This window comes from Podarcis erhardii (assembly GCF_964252035.2).
Source record: "Podarcis erhardii genome assembly, chromosome: 3".
Classification (NCBI taxonomy): Eukaryota; Metazoa; Chordata; class Lepidosauria; order Squamata; family Lacertidae; genus Podarcis; species Podarcis erhardii.
Window position 1 is genome coordinate 40,917,159 of NC_138507.1, and position 17,651 is coordinate 40,934,809.

Consider the following 17,651-nt stretch of genomic DNA (forward strand, 5'->3'; position numbering starts at 1 on the left):
TGTTTGTATTCATTGTAAAATAATTTCAACCCTCAAAAGCCCCCTTACAATGAAACAAAAACAAATAAAATCTAACAAGGCCCCTGAAGTTGAACAGAGTGGGCAAGCAGGATCATATGGAGAGAGGCATTTCTAATCCCAAAACCATTATGGCTTTATCGATAAGAACTAGCACATTTAGTTGTGTCCAGAAATGAACTAGAAGCCTAGGCAGGTGGAGTTAGAACTGCAGTGATCTGTTCGAAAAGGTGGGCTCCATAAAACAGTCCAGCTGCCGCTTTTTTCATGAGCTGAAGCTTCCAAATTCTTTTCAAAGGCAGTTCTACAGTGGTACCTCAGGTTAAGTACTTAATTCGTTTCGGAGGTCCGTACTTAACCTGAAACTGTTCTTAACCTGAATCACCACTTTAGCTAATGAGGCCTCCTGCTGCTGCTGCACGGCTGGAGCACGATTTCTGTTCTCATCCTGAAGCAAAGTTCTTAACCTGAAGCACTATTTCTGGGTTAGCGGAGTCTGTAACCTGAAGCGTATGTAACCTGAAGCGTATATACCCTGAGGTACCACTGTACATATATTGCATGTGGATGTGTAGGAAGGCACCATTTCCCATTCTGCCTTCTATTGTTTCTGTTCCACTGCTGTTCATCTTCTGTCCCAAACTACATTATCCGTTTTGGTGTCCGACATGGCGAAATTAGTATAAAAGTTTTTTCTAAAGCTTGCATTGTTCCAGGTTTTGAAATGAGTGTTCCTTCTAATTCCACACATGCATGGATAAATGAACTTGGAGTGGATTCCATGGTGAATAATGAATACAGCTCTGATTTCCTCCACCTGAAATGCTAAACTGAACTGAAGTCGCAAACTAAGCAACATGGCATAACCGAGTCTTAAAAAAAAAAAAAAAAGGTGCTGCAGACCTATGTAAATAAATATTGCAATCATCTTTACTGCAAGAAGCCTGCTTCGTTAGCAGGTGCAAATGGGGTTGTTTCAAATGGAAACAAAACTCAGTCAAAAGCTGAGCTCTGACCAAACATGTCACTTTCTCCATTGTGAGCTATTGTTAAAAGTTGCTGAACGCTTAGCTGATTTAATCCATTGCTGAGTATATGGCCATACCCTGAGTGAGCAGTATGCTGTGAATACTGAGGGCATGCTCTGTGGAATTTAGTTCTCTCAGCAGGATTAAGCGGCAGGCTAGAGCGCTTGTATTGGGGCAGTTTTCTTCTTACATCACAAGTGTTATAAATGTCCATTCAGACACCATATAAATGCCCCTACAATGTAATAACTAACTAGAATATTACATTCTGACTACTCTGTGTGTGTGTGTGTTGTGTGTATAGGCCTTATTCTTGCTTCATGCTTTTTTACGCCACCATTTAAGAAAATGTAAGCACTGAAAAGGCCAATGACTGACAATCTAGATATGCTGGTTTAAAGTCCCATTTCTGTTTCTTCAGGGATGGGGAAAATCCCATCATCTCTTAAAATGGACCATGGTTGCTGGAACTGATGAGTGTTGGAGTCCACTACCACCTGGAGAGCTACAGGTTCCCCATTTGACAAGTCACTGCTTATAAAATGAAAACAACAGTGACCTAGATTGAAGGTAAAAACATGACTGGGGAATTTCATTTGTGTTGTAAAAACTCTTTTAGGGTGTATGGAGCCTTCCTTAAAAACTTTACTGATCTTATCAAGTCTGTCTTTCGATTTCCCCTGAAAAAATTGTCAACTGTTTCCCAGGCTAGAGCCAACAAATTCGCCTTGGTTTTCACATGAAGCAAATTCTGGCTGTCAGTTCTACTTATGGGGGGGGGGGATGCAATAAATACAGAAAGTCACATCACATTGGGCTGCTGGGCCTGAGATTCTCCACCGCTGAGGTTAATGAAGGCAATGCAGAATTTTGTTGGGTAGGAAGCAGACAGGCTATTGGAGATGATTAGGACTTCAGGGAATGGGTGAAAATTAGCAGGGTGTAAATTATTCTCTGGCTTGGATTTTGAATTTGAATTAGTCAAGCCCCCAGTTCACATAGAACCCTTATTTTGGAAAACTTCTACCATACCATCTCCTACATACATATGGTCATCTACCATAATGAATTCAGTATTGCACGTGGTTGGTAATCCATGACAGGAAGAGTCGCAAACACCAGCATTAAAGTTTATCATCAGAGTGCATTGACTTACTCCTAGTAAGAAAACTAAACTTATTTGTGAGCACTGGGCATCTTGTAACAGATCCATTGGTCTGATAGGTTAACTTTGTATTACTTGAGAATGAAAGGGATAAAAGAGTTAGTGACATTTAAGTCTGTTTTTATGTTATTATTATATTTGGGAGAACATAGCAGGAATGCCTTCAGGCTTTCCAGATCTTGTTATCTTATAGCAGATCTTGCAGGACACAGAAGCAAGTTGTTGATTAAAATCTCCAGCATTCAACTTCTATTATTCTGAACTTATTTCCAAACAGTTTATTGTTTTGAGCCTGACAGATAGCATTTAACCGTGACAACAGATGTTAATGAAAAGTGCTCAAAGGAGTTTTTTATGCTAAAAAAAATATGTATGCCAAACTATACAAAGAGGGGAAAATGCCAAAGTTGGAGTGGAGACGTTGAAAACAAATGAATAGTTTAGAAATGAAACAGCAGTCTTTCTCCAATTATTTTCAGTCAAGCTTTCCTTGGCAATATGCCCTGGGAAATCGACTCTGGAACAAATTCCACTGTGTATTATCTGTTATGGATGTGAAACATAAATATTAAAGTGGTACATTTTATCATCATGTCCTGTACATGAGTAACACAACCACAACATGTTTGTGTGTAAAAATGTCTCCAGTAGTAGGGCAAGGTGATATTCTGCTATTATGGTCAAACAAACAAACAAACAAACAAACAAACAAAGTTGACCATAATACTGAACTTTACACCTAACAGATCTCATCTCCTACATACCCAACTGATCACTAAATTCTTCTATGTAGTGGCACCTGCTCTTTGGAGCTCCCTCCCATTATATATCAAAGAGCCTTCTCTGTCGTCTTTCTGGTATCCGCTAAAGCTGTTCTCTCTAATGGGAGCTCCAGTTATCTCAGTTGGTATCTATATAGGATTTGAATTGATGTTAGGCCTGCACTGTGTTGTTGTTTTTAAACTCTCTCTCTCTAGTTATATGGTTTTATGTATCTTTATTGTAAACCTATTTGATATTGTGAACCACTTTGATATTTTTATGAGATAGCAGTATAAAATATTTTTTTATAAATAAATAAAATATATGTAACTGTTTTATATATTTTAAACCACAATGAAATCTCTTTGGGATTCCTCATAGAAAGCATTTCATGGATGGAATTAATAATGAAATGATAATAATAACTTCAAGCACTTGATGAAGACCTTTCTGTTTCAGAAGTCACTTTAACTTCAGTTGTGCCATGCCTATTTATTGAACCTATGTTTCTCCCTGTGGTTTTGTTTGTTATAAACACTGTATTATTTGTCTGATGGTTGCATAACCCACTTTGAGACCATCTATGGTGAAACACAGTCTATAAATATTGGAAGTAAATAAGAAAATAGATCCATAGTTTTCCTATATCTGGCAGAGTAACTATATACGAATAGCTGTAAGATACCTTTGGCATCTCTTAAATATCAAAAGCACATCCCTGTGTACCATAAAGGCATGTACTAGCATTTGTACCTTTTGAAAGCAGGTATTTAGTAGAGGCATCCATTTGAAAGTCAACCCATCTATAAAGGAATCATTTCCCCAAGGCATATGATAGGAATTTCCTAGCCAAAGAACATTTCTTCTTTCTTTCCCTTTCCCAAGTTCTGCAACAGCACACAAAAGGTCTATAAAGCAAGAGATATCAAAGTCACATTTTTTAGGGTTAACACTTGATTACAAGTCTCATTGAGAAATATAGGCAAACAACCAGAATCCTGCCTTTGAATTATTGTTTCTGAAACTCTCGTCTTTCAAAAATGATTTGCCATGCAGTGCAGGTCAAAAGAAAAGATCAATATCTCTGTTGAACAATCTGTCCATTTCTGTCCAATTACGGAGCCACAATGAAATTATCTTTGATTTAGTATATCTGTTCATACCACTTAGTTCAGCATTCTCTTTACCACAATACACATTTATAATTGGAAATAAGTACACTTGATTTCATTAGATCTTTCTTTCAAGTAAATATTTTGAGAAAGTCTATTTCCCCTTTCTTAAAAGCTGGGTAGATGGATTTGCTTGACTCAGGGCCAAACTAGACAATATATGTGCGCATGTAACATGTCTGATGCTTGTTATAGCAACTGTGATAGGGAAGAATGACAATCTGGACCACCCTACATGGGGAGAGGGAGCTAACTAATTCACCCATGAAATGTTCCTGCTGAAAACTGTTCTGTAACACACTGCTATTAGCCCTGGGATGGAACTTCTCATTAATGCCAATGAAGAAGTAAGTGCAAATTGGGCCTGCAAAACCCAGGATAGAGCTACAATGCCAGCTTGTGTGTCACTACCACTTATGGGCAGTGAGAGCCCCATATTGGCTACCAGGTCACCTGCACAAATACTGATCTTCCTAGCCCTCACCCTTCTCAGTAAACAGCAACTGCACATTTACTGAAAGGCTAGCAATTGCAGGCATAGATGGCTTTCAGATGGACTGTTAGCTACTTCATTAACTTTGAAAGGGAACAATCAGGGAAAGTAATTGATTTGAAAATATCTGTTGATGGCTGAGGTTTGTGTGTCTGCTGTGTGCTATGTTAAAAAAAAAAATACATTTTACAATACGTATATTTCCAAATCAGCACACAACAAAATGGAACACAGACTTGTTCAAAATAAACCAATTGCAGCAGAATGGAAAATAACAGATGAAAGTGCAAATGAATATTGGACTGGATTGAGGTACGTTCATATGTTCCTAATAACAACCATATTTCAGTCTTTCATATATAAATGTTTGTGCTTTTATCAGTGCTCTTTCGTAGAATAAATGAGGTGGTGACACTCATATTATCAAAGTGCTGTTGGTGCCAGCACAAAATGGCTCCCAGGAGCAGCGAAAAAAGAGAGCTGCCTGTGCTCTTTATCAGGGAGTACTGCTACAAAGACAAAAAAAAAATGCTTTGGCTTCTATCACAAATAGCACAAAGCATATTCTTTGTGCACATAATCATTATGGCATAATGAAACACTGACCAGCCTTTCCTATGGTATGTTTACCTGGCTTAAAGAACCCCCCAGTTTCAACCAGTGATGGGAAGTATTCTGTGGCTTCTGAATTTCACAATGGAAACAGTACAATATCACCCCTCCCTGGACTTTCTGCTAATTTTTTACAGCTGCTGATTTATTTCAAACATCTGGCTCCGGACCAGTTCCACAGTTCTCCTTCTAATTTCCATAACATCTCATCATTCCCAAAGATGTCCTCATATAACCTTACCAACATATGCTTTCTGTGCTGGAACTTGACCCCACATAATTGTAGTGGAGGGTAACTGAGTTGTGTCACTTTAGGTAGCCCTTGATCGCTCCGATGTGGCTCATTTTACCAACACATAGAAAGAAGAAGTGTGCTCATTTGACAGATATTTTATGAAAACTGTGACTGCATATCATAAACCTTATAGCCCAAGTAAGCGGGTGGCACTGTGGTCTAAGCCACTGTGATGGTGTGAGCTCCCACGATGAATCCCCGTGATGGGGTGAGCTCCCATTGTTCGGTCCCAGCTCCTGCCAACCTAGCAGTTCCAAAGCACATCAAAGTGCAAGTAGATAAATAGATACCGCTCTGGCGGGAAGGTAAATGGCATTTCCATGCACTGCTCTGGTTTTGCCAGAAGTGGCTTAGTCATGCTGGCCAGATGACCCAGAAAAACTGTCTGCGAACAAACGTTGGCTCCCTTGGCCAATAAAGCGAGATGAGCGCTGCAACCCCAGAATTGTTCGTAACTGGACTTAACTGTCAGGGGTCCTTTACCTTTTTAAAGCAGAACTCATGCAGAGAAACAGGTTTGCACGTGTCAATCCCCTCATGGATTGCGAAAATAAATTAAAAGCAAATTAGAGGAAAACACTGTGAATTCTGTGATCTAAAAAGAAGTGGACTGAGGTGTGTCAGGAAGAACCTCAGATGCATTTTTATATTAGGAACCTTAAGGCAGCTGAAACTGGCAGCTAATTTGGAGGTAATTTTACAGCATTGCTTAACTATGTATTAGGAATAAATTTTATATTTCTGCCACTTTATTAAAGGAAAAATGATTATGAAGGAAAATTGTAGAGGTATTCACAGTGGCTGCGAGATATAATGTTATTGGGGGGTTTTGTATAAAGGAAATCTGACTACAAATCAACAGGTAGATGGTATCTGAGCTACAGGTGAAACTCGGAAAATTAGAATATTGTGGAAAAGTTCATTTATTTCAGTAATTCAACTTAAAAGGTGAAATTAATATATGAGATAGTCTCATGACATGCAAAGCGACATATGTCAAGTCTTTATTTGTTATAATTTTGCTGATTTCATTTAATATTCTAATTTTCTGAGATTGTTAATTTGGGGTTTTCATCAGCTGTATGCCATGATCATCACAATTATAACAAATAAAGGCTTGACATATCTCGCTTTGCATATCATGAGTCTATCTCATATATTAGTTTCACCTTTTGAGTTGAATTACTGAAATAAATGAACTTTTCTACAATATTCTAATTTTCCGAGTTTCACCTGTAGTAGTACGTAGTCAAGTAATGCACAGCATTTTGTAATCTGTGTCCATTCACCCTCTCCTCTGAGAAATCTGTCCTATAGTCTGTGGGAGAGCCATAGAATTTCCAGATCAAGTTTGGAATTTGTTGGGTTCAATCTTGCACCTGAACATTTCTATCAAATCGACATATTCCATTTGTAATGTTCATCTCAAGTTCAAACTCTTAAAGCAGTCTTGGTATCAAAAGTGATATTTCAAGAGTTGATGGAAAAGTTAAATCGCTACTGCAAGAAAACAAGCACTGGAAGAAAATGCGAGGTGTCAAACCAATGAAATATCCCATTTACTTCCATATGAATGTGAAGCAGATTCCATGAAAATATGGTATTCTTTGATATAGCTGCCACAATTTTTAGAACAATATTATGTGTTTTGGAAACTGCAGCATTCCATCCAAACTGTGCTTCTGGCAAATTTCAGCCACAGCTCTAGTAATGACTGGTGGTCTGTTAAGTTGTAATGATCTCTGGTCCTTATTTTAAAATTCAGCAATGTTGGCTAGCAGTAAGAATGAGAAACAAGCTCTTTGAGATGATTGTGTTGGCTTAGGTGCGGGGGCTATGGCAAGTTCACAGGGTTCCTTAAAACCTGCAAAAGATGGTCTCCAGGGAAGCATTACACATGTAAAAATAGGATAAAATAGTAGTCATCCATGTACAAAATCCAAAGGAGATGCGTATAAGCTCAATTCATAACAGAATTCAGAGAAACCAAATTGCCCAAGGAAACATCTTGATTTTCTCTAGCCTATCCAATAGGCCAGTAGATGTGATTGTTTTCTGAACTAAAACTCAGTAGACCTGGTAAGTTAGAACTGTTAGGAAAGCATGTTTGGATTCCCCTACATTGCAAGCAAGAGACTTGTTCACTGGAGTTTAGTGTTATCTTTCCATATAAATCAGGACTGATAGAGCTGATATTTTGCCCTGTCCTATTAGTAATGACAGGTTCTGTTAGCTTTTAAATCATATTAAAGCAGTGGTTCTTTCATAATTATATATACTGTAACTGTGAGCTGAAGGAGTCTACAATTGTTCTTCCTCCTGGCCCAGCTGAATAATTGTGTACAAAGATTCCTGAAGTGTTACATTTTTTTTTGTTCATAGACATAAATTCAGCTTTATGGGGAAAAGAAATGAAATTTTAAGGAACTGAAGTTGGCCTATTTAATATAATTATTGCATCTGTATTATTAGATTCATTTTTTAAAAGGGAATCGTCCAACAGCATTATCTCATTTCCAGTTCATTTGCAAAAATCAAAAATTTAATTTACTTGCTCGTTGAGAGATTTTTCTTTTTTATCCTTTCCTTCAAACACAGTTTTTCCCTAGGGTGGATTTACAAAAGTATAAGACGAAATGCTGGCCATAAGAAGAGATTGGCGATAGCAAATGTTAACTACAGTAACAATAGAAGATGAAAACAAAAATAATCCAAAAAGAGATTGGCAAATATGTCAATTTCAATTTCTCTCAGTTGTCCTTTTTCCAGTCTTAAATTTGCTTTTTCATATTTTCACATTAGCTTGCAATCTCAAAGTTTAAAAAATCCTAATGAAAATTCATCAGTGCAATTTCACCCTGAGTGTACATATTTTAAATGATTCTTTCCTAACATACACATTTTTTGCAAAGCAACTTTCTCTCATAAAAAGATTTTTCGTGTCTTATTTTCATTTATACCATAGTATATGTATTCTTGTACCTATGACTTGGCTGTACAAAATTCAGATAAGTGCAAATTTCAAAGGGTGGCTGTGTTTTGGTCTGCATGGTGTGTGTTTTTAAAGTGCTGATTAGGCAAATTCACCTTTAAATGCAAACTGAACTGAATTTATCCCTCATTCCTAAATCCATAGATACCCTTTTCATATTAAATTTCTACACAGTTCTCTGGAGCAGATCACACAAGGGAAAGAATTATATAAACTCTTTGCTCACCCAGATGCTTCTATGCCTACAATGAACATTTTGGAAGCTAGGACCAGTCCTTAAAAGGTAAAGGGACCCCTGACCATTAGGTGCAGTTGTGACCGACTCTGGGGTTGCGGCACTCATTTTGCTTTATTGGCCGAGGGAGCCGGCGTACAGCTTCCGGGTCATGTGGCCAGCATGACTAAGCCACTTCTGGCGAACCAGAGCAGCACACGGAAACGCTGTTTACCTTCCTGCCAGAGCGGTACCTATTCATCTACTTGCACTTTGACGTGCTTTTGAACTGCTAGGTTGGCAGGAGCAGGGACTGAGCAACGGGAGCTCACCCCATCGCGGGGATTCGAACCGCTGACCTTCTGATCGGCAAGTCCTAGGCTCTGTGGTTTAACCCACAGCGCCACCCGCGTCCTAGGACCAGTCCTTACATTACAGTATATGCCATGTACTCACTTCCATTGCCTCTTGACTACTACTGATCTTGCATTATCATGGGTACCTCTGACAGAAATGGAGTACCAAGTTGTCAGACTGGAGTTATGCCAGCGTCAACACCAACATGGAGAGAAAATGTAGCCGGTGTTCCAAATCGTGTTGGTATTCTTTTAAAACTACACAAATCTCACCCCGTTGATCCCCTAAGTAAATATGAACAAACATCAGCTTTGGTTTGGTAGATTAAGCCTTCATTTGCAATCAATCCTAGTTTCTTTCCAAGTTTCAACAAAACCAAACCCAGTGTGTTGGCATAGTCGAGATGTGCAGGTTAAGTGAACAAGCATGATGTGAGCTATTCCCACTTTTCCCAGCTAAACAGATTGTTGGAGCTCAAAAGCTAGATCTGTTTTGAAAGAAGGCATTGCAGTGGGAGGGAAACAATGGGAAACATTTTAAATATTTGGGGGGAAACAGAGTGAACAAATTCTGCATCAACAGAAGTTGATCAAGCCGCATCAACAGAAGTATAATGTCAAGAGCAAGGGAAATAACAGTACCACTCTATTCTGTCTTGGCCAGACCACACCTGTAATACTGTGTCTAGTTCTGGGTGCCACAATTTAAAAAGGAGATTGACAAGCTGGAACACATGCAGAGGAGGGCAACCAAGATGATAAAGGGTCTGGAAACCAAGTCTTATGGGGAATGGTTGAGGGAGTTGGGTATGTTTTTCCAAAGAGGAGACTGAGGAGGGGGGTCAGGTTTGTAAGCATGGGGGAGGGGGGGGACCAACCTAACTATCAAATAAAAAAGTTTCAGAACCAGGATAGTGAGGCCAACAAAAGTTGGGCTTAATATGTAGATCTCTGGCAAAGTTAATATATGGCTGTCTGCTGGGACAGGCTTGCAGGCAGGGTGCAATCCATGCTCCTATACTCCATATAGGGTCTGTACCAGCCTTATTTTTCTAATGGCATTTTAGGTTTGTCAAAGGGCTGCATCAGGGGAATGAAATGGTAGCGAAGTCCGGGCTACATGAACACACCAATTGGGATGCAAGTCTGGCTCTACTGGGGCCTCCATGCATTCAGACCTCCCAGTTGCCTCACCCCTCCTTCCACTAAGCAGCAGTGACTCTGCTGCTAGAAGGTTATTGCTTCTGAATGAAATAAGCTCAACCCCCCCACCCCCTGAAATTCTAAAGAAAGGACCCTGAGAGATGCAGAAAAATGGAAGCCTCAGCACTCATTTGGCACAGCACTCATCTGAAGGCTTCCTAAATGGGACTGAAAAAAATCAGATATTAGTTGAAATGGAAGTGCTTGTACTGTGCTTCTTTACGTATTTTCCTTCTGCACTCACAAGGCAAATTGGAATAGCTGGGACCGTGGAAAATGGGAGTGATTTCAACAAAAAATATGAGCTGAAGTAATCCTGCTTTTACCAGAAGTTGAAAATACTATTACTATTTGCATTAGGTCGACATTTTATTTTGTCTCTTCTGCTTCTGTTTTTCAAATTTTATTGCTTGTCTCAACCCTCTGACATTTTAAAAGCGTGAAAAATATTTAAAATAGTTTCCTATATCCTTGACCACTCCTAATATCATTTCATGTCTCTGTCAGACACTAATTAAGACCATCTTCTTTTATATTAATTTTAGAAGCATATAAATCCAAATAAATTTCATTCCTTTATTACGGTTTATGTTATTTTGGCAAAGGAACTTTCCGCCCCACCCCCGTCAAGTGGGGATTTTTAGGTTTTACTTAGTAAGGGCTTGAAATAAGACCAGTTTAAATTTAGCCTGAGGTGACAGACATTTATTTTATTTACTTGACCTACAAATGTCCTTTTAAGATTTATTTTAATTATAACTTCTCTTTTCTATTATTTTTGGTAGATACTATCATCAGACCAAACATGAAGATGCCTCTCCCCCCCCCCCCCCTGAAAAGCGGCGCCAGGTACTCTGAACCAAGTCACATTTATTTGAAAGTAAATCCCATTAATTTCATCAACACAATTCAAGACAACTGAATTTTATCAGGTCATATGCTTGGGTTGCTTTAACTGAAAAGATACTGCTGCTGGTTTTAATGGGTCTCTGTGTGGTTAGCTGTTAGGATTACATATGTCCTCAGGTAGATTAGACTACTAATGCCAAGCCTCTTGAGCACTACCATAACCAGCTGTTGGGTTTAGATGCTCTTCTCACCAGCAAGACTTGACCAAACCTGTCCAAATTCTGAGGCTGCGCTTGAGCCTGAGATGAAAATTGCTGCAATCAACTTGCACTGCAGCCACCACCATAGCACACGGTGGATCCCAGCATGATCCAGTAAGGATAATGAAAAGCTGCAGAACTCGAGTGACTTAACTTGCAAGATGTAAGGAGGGTGTTTGTGATGTGGGGATCTCCCATCAGACATCGCTCCTCTATTCAGTGGTGATGCTGCATGCTCCGTTGTTGGGGACGGAGAGCAGGTGGAGCGTGATGCGCATTCCGGGGGTGTGGCACGCCTCCCACGAGAGCATGGAGCGCATCCTGCAGGGACATGGCACGCATTCTGGGGCTTGATGTGCCACCTGTGGGGGCGTGGCACCTGGCGTGTGTGTGTGTGTGTGGCACATGTCTGGGGGGGGGGTCCCAAGATGGCACCTTACCAGAATAGTGGTGCCGGGAGCGGTCCACTCCCTCCGCATCCCTGTGCCTCTACTACTGGAATGCCTCTTTGACATTTAGTGATTTCAAATAATAGACAAAGCAGGAGTCCAGTGATCTACCTCTAGCACAGGTTTCCTCAGCCTCGGCCCTCCAGATGTTTTGAGACTACAAATTCCATTATTCCTGACCACTGGTCCTGCTAGCTAGAGATTATGGGAGTTGTAGGCCAAAAACATCTGGAGGGCCGAGGTTAAGGAAGCCTGCTCTAGCACCATGTTCCTTCTAAGTAGCCTTGTCTTCGTAATATATATGGGCTTTACATTTATTGCATTATACTTTGTGACACTGCCCTGACACCCAAGGAGGTCCGCCATGTAAGTACTGTACTTATCTGATAATCAGTCAGTTTTTAACACAGCCTTAACTAGCATGGCACCCTCCAGACTACAACTGGAACTGATAGGACTCACACTCCAAAATATATGGAAGGCAACAGTTTGGCAAAGGCTGGGGGTGGGGGTGGGGGGTTGGATGCTTGGGCCCAAAGGCCATCTTTATCTGATCCTCAGGGCTCTTGCAAGGCCAGTGCTCTTCAACAGGAGGCATCCATTTTCCCCAGTGCACTCTCTTCCTGCCATTGGTCCATATCTTCTTTAAGTGTTTTTCCCTGGCTGGGATGTGTCTTTGAATAGTGATGATGCTCTTGCTGGATGGAGAGTGAAGGAGAGATGTCTGGGCATATGTAGAAGCGTCTTACTTTTGCAAGACTGGAAGGTAGTCTATGGCTCAAAGGCAAGAATCACATCCCTTGCCCCACCCACATATTTGCCTGTGGCTCCACCCACTACCAGCAGTGCTATTTTTCTAGAAAAAGAGGTGCCAGAACTCACCATGAATGCTTCTTTTGTTCTCAATGGCGACCACCTGAGAGGTGCTGGAACTGAATTCCTGTGAGTTCCAGCTGAAAAAAGCCCTGGCCCTTCGGCTGGACAAGGTTACCCACGCCACCTGGAAGCCTTGTTTGAGAAACACTTTTCACCCTGACCCTAGAGATCTTTAGCTGGAAACAGATTTAACTGAGGAACCCGATGCTATGTAAGCTTCTTTAGGAGTGTACCTTTTGTTCATACCACCTTATCCTTCATCCCAGTAAAATTCTAAGCTGACTCTTTAAATAAATATGTGTAATGAAAGCTTTGGCTCCTGATACAAAAGCAGCCTCACCTTCGAAACTGACACATTTTCACTTAAACTGAATAAGGTATGTGTCAGATGAACATTTAAGAATTATATTTTTAGGTGCTTTTGCCAATGGTAGGTAGGCAGAGACTGTGAGTGGTTAATGCCGTTACATAGTTTAGTTATTAGGTGGCACTGGGTTCACTTGTATATGGAGGGAGTGAAGAGTTTCCTGTCCTCCTCCTGTTCTTCTTGGAGCGAGAGACAATGAAGTTTTTGCCTGGATTCCTGACTGGGGTGTCCTTCTGTGACAGGCTGAAAAAAAAGAAAAGTTTTTAGAAGCTTAAGCACTCTTGAAGTGTTATGCTTCATTCCTAGTTTTCTGAATAGATTTGAATATTTATCTTGGTTCAAAAATGCTTCTTCCTTCTGATATTACTTGCCTCTGGGCATGTTTGCTGTTTTCTCCCATTACAAGAGCTGTACTATTTAGTCGGGGAATAGAAAGATATTGGAGCTAAATGCTCCATTTGCATCTTTCTCCAGTCTTCTTATGTAACCTGAAATATTTTTTAGTGCCCAGGATTTCAAAGCTGTTAAAAGTGTTGTGTTTCTGACTGACAAATAGAACGCTCTAGAAAAGCAATTAAATGTTTTTCTAAGAACTGGAGAAATTCATGCAGCTCTTAAGTGGAACTCTGCATTGCCTCCAGTATTTCCTGACTTGTACGAGGCCTGAATGATTCATTATGCCCCTGTTTTCTGCTCACCAGTAGCTACAAAGTGAGCTGTAATGAGAGAAAGTCGCAGCCAGCAAAACAGAAGCACTTCTTAGTCTGAAACGCACCTACCAGCAAGCCATGGGAAGGATACATACATTCCTTCATCTGATTTATTGGTCACACTAAGTTAAAGGACTGCCAGACACGATGCCCATTTAGCATTCTAATGATTTTTATCTAGATTTGGATCCTCATCATGCAATTTCTGCCTGGAGTTGCACAATGGAAAAAAGAGGTGAAAGGATCCTGGACTGGGAACAATTTTATGAAGCTGAGGCTGATATTAATAGGGGAAATTCTTCTGAAAATTAGAACACAGGATGCAAATGATTCTTTCTTTTTTTCTATTTGCTTCTCCATTTCCTGTGGCCATATCCCAAGTTATTAGAATGTGTGGAGGTCATAATTATTTTCCATGCCATGTGAATCACTTACTGTAGAGGACCAATACTTACATAACGGTGGAAGGCAATGTAAATGTTCCAAACAGTGGAGGCTGCTGCAAATGCTTTTGTGGTGGTGGTGGCACACCACAGAAGAATAGCACAACAATTGGTAATGTGTGTTGAGTCCAAGTTTTGGAGGGCCCACCATCCATGTAACCTCTGACAATGAATTCACCTCCATCCTGCCATTATCACAGCCTTCATTTGTAGCTCTTCCTCTTCCTCATGATTGCTGCCACCTGCTTGCTTGCTGATCAGTCAGGTGGTGGTACATCTGCTGCTCCACCTTCTTCAAGTTAAAGCAGATCCAGCTGGGATGTGGGACCTTGGTAGATGCTCCACCATGTTGATGTTGGGTGCCAGTTCTGTTTACAAATGGAGGAGGAGAAATACTGGGGCTGCTGCCTTCACACCCTGTTTTTAGCCCCTTGTAAGCATTTGGTTGGCCACTGCTGGAAACTGGATTCTGAGCTAGATGGGATCTGGAATGACATAACAGGTCTCTCATTCTTTTATTATTTTCAAATATAATGCTTCCACAAAGCTCATGGTCTGTTTTGTGCGAGAGCTTCCACATGAAAATTGTGACTGAACATAAAAACGTTAAGAAAAGTCTTGATGAATCAGACCATGGGTCTACCTACTTAGCACAACCTCTTATTTTTAAATGTGTCTGGCAGCCCCTGCTCAGAGTATGAAGGCACACTTGAACCTCTTATTAGCTGTGATGTAGGGTGAGTAGCTTTTAATACAGACCTTTTAATCCATGAGACCATTCGCCAGCACCACATCTTGTGTCAGCAAATTCCATAAGTTAATCATGTGTCATTTGAAGAAGTACATTCTCTGCTCTGTCCTGAATACACTGACCATCTTTTACTAATCTCTAATATCATGGGGAAAGAAGAAGACATTATTGACTTTCTTCACTTCGGGCATAAAAGTTTTAAACTGTATTAAATGCCCTCTCACTGCACTTAGCCATTTTCTAGCTTTACAATATTATTTTTGATGGTTGATTCCAGAGTTTGGGAGCTGACGAATCTGTGCTGAGCCAAACCGGGGGGAGGGGGAGGGGGAGGGGAATGTATTCTCCCAATATGCTGCTTTTGTGGCATGCACATAATGGAATGGCATTCTGGTTTCAGCAAAGTGATAGCAAACCACAATGTGAAAAGAGACCTTAACTACCATGTTAACTGTCTTGTGCAATTACATTTATTTCTTCTGTGCTTCCCAACAATTTGTCCAGTAATTTAACATTTTGATAAATGAGGATCACCCAGCGCATCTTCTTCAGTCAGTTTTGCTGGATTGTAAGATTGGGACGCCACTTAGTGAGCACCACCAGGACTGGACACCACTAACTAGACACAACAAAGACTGGAATGTGAGGTTAGGAGAAAAGGAGTCTCGTCTGTGCTTGGCTACCTTAATTTATGGCACCAGTTCTTCGAGTGTATTGTGAGGGCTGCATTCCTGCTTCTTCCTTGACTCAGTATACTAGAGGCCTGTGCGGGAAGTTTAGATCTTGACAACCGTGCACAATTAAGTAGTACTATGGACCTTTGAGGCACACTTAACCCAAAATGTGGCCACTATTGGTCTGTTAGATCATGGGAATACATTCTTCTGGTCACATTTAAAGCTGAAATTCCTTAATTCACACAATCTCTGATTTTTTCCAATGCATTTCTCCAGCCAAGTACTTCGTAGGAAAATGCGCATACTAGGGTAAAATGTACATACAGATGCATATATTACTTTAAATAACTTAAATTGGGTTATATTGGGGAGGGAATGCTTAGTAAAAATATGTATATAGGCAAAATTACATACAAATAGGAGAAAATGCTAATAAATTTCCATGAGAGCTTTTTTAAAAAAAACCTTTAAAAAACTGATGTGCTAATGTGTAGATGTGGAAAAAATGAAATTGACAGATTTGCATATCTCTATATAAGCATTAGCCTATGAACAACTTATGAGTAACGGCATGTGTCTATAAGTTGTTCACTCTTCTATATTTGGTGACTAGGTAAAGTCATTAATTTTGGTGACTAGGTAAAGATCAAACGCATCAAACACATCCATTCTTAAGGAAATCAGCCCTGAGTGCTCACTGGAAAGACAGATCGTGAAGCTGAGGCTCCAATACTTTGGCCACCTCATAAGAAGAGAAGACTCCCTGGAAAAGACCCTGATGCTGGGAAAGATGGAGGGCACAAGGAGAAGGGGACTACAGAGGACAAGATGGTTGGACAGTGTTCTCGAAGCTACCAGCATGAGTTTGACCAAACTGCGGGAGGCAGTGGAGGACAGAAGTGCCTGGCGTGCTCTGGTCCATGGGGTCACGAAGAGTCGGACACGACTAAACAACTGAACAACAACAAAGTCATTAATTTAAGATATTTACAATGTGGATCAAAGCTCATGAATTTCACCCAACACTAATTGAATCCACCTGGTTCACTTCAGTTTGTGGAATGTTCTTCATCTGCAGAGGATTTCTTAAAACTTGACATAGTGGGGCGGATTCTGCAGTCCGGAAATCATGAACATATTTCAATAAAAAATGTAACAGAAAGAAATAAAATGGCATGATATAAATGGGAAGGGAAACTGGAAGAGGACAAAGTCCATCTTCAAAGCTTATCTATCCATTAAAAAACCCGAACCTTTCTACAATTGTTGTATGAAATCTTCTCCATCAACGATACTGTAATATTTTGTCATCTAAGAGTTTTTAAGCCCTGTAATAGCTTAGTGATTTGGTTCTCTGTCCCAAAGCACACACTTCTGTACAACCACTCTGGTGCTTGAGTCTCCATGTCTGTAACCCAGGGAAGTGGAAACCTTTTAAACCGGGGGGGGGGGGGCACATTCCCTTGTGGGCAAACATCCAAAGGCCACATGCCAATGGTGGGGGGAGGGGGGAGGATAAGGCCAGTAGCAAAAGTGAGTGGAGCAATGGGTGACCTTTGGACAATAGGCTTCAGCAATGCAATAGTCACACACATTTTTTACATATACATCCTCCTTCATCCAAGTAAGCAAGAGGCATTATCCCTGTTCAATGATAAATTTCAGGCAGGTCAGAGCACTCAAAGTTGGCAAGAGATGTGGTGAAGGGGCAGAACCCAGGGCAAGTCCCAAGCGGCCTGGAGGGCTGCATTTGAGCCCTGGGCCTGGGGTTCCCCCACATCTGATATGCCCTTTCAATTTTGTCCAAGATTCACAGGAAAGTGTATGTTGCTGTATGAATCACATGTCCCTACAGCTCTAGTAACATTCTACCTTCTCCCCCTTCAACCATTACATACAGAATAAGTGACCCCTAACAGATCTTTGCAAATTATGTATTGGTATAGAGATTAGGCCAGC

At 40.5% G+C, this 17,651-nt stretch overlaps 1 long non-coding RNA gene across 1 annotated transcript; it reads left to right on the forward strand.

Annotated features, from left to right (window-relative positions):
* The first annotated feature begins 1,478 nt into the window (after nucleotides 1-1,478).
* Nucleotides 1,479-16,393, forward strand: LOC309339460. Its single transcript, XR_014155375.1, has 3 exons — nucleotides 1,479-1,616; nucleotides 11,096-11,159; nucleotides 16,332-16,393. It is a non-coding gene; the product is annotated as an uncharacterized lncRNA (long non-coding RNA).
* Nucleotides 16,394-17,651: the final 1,258 nt, after the last annotated feature.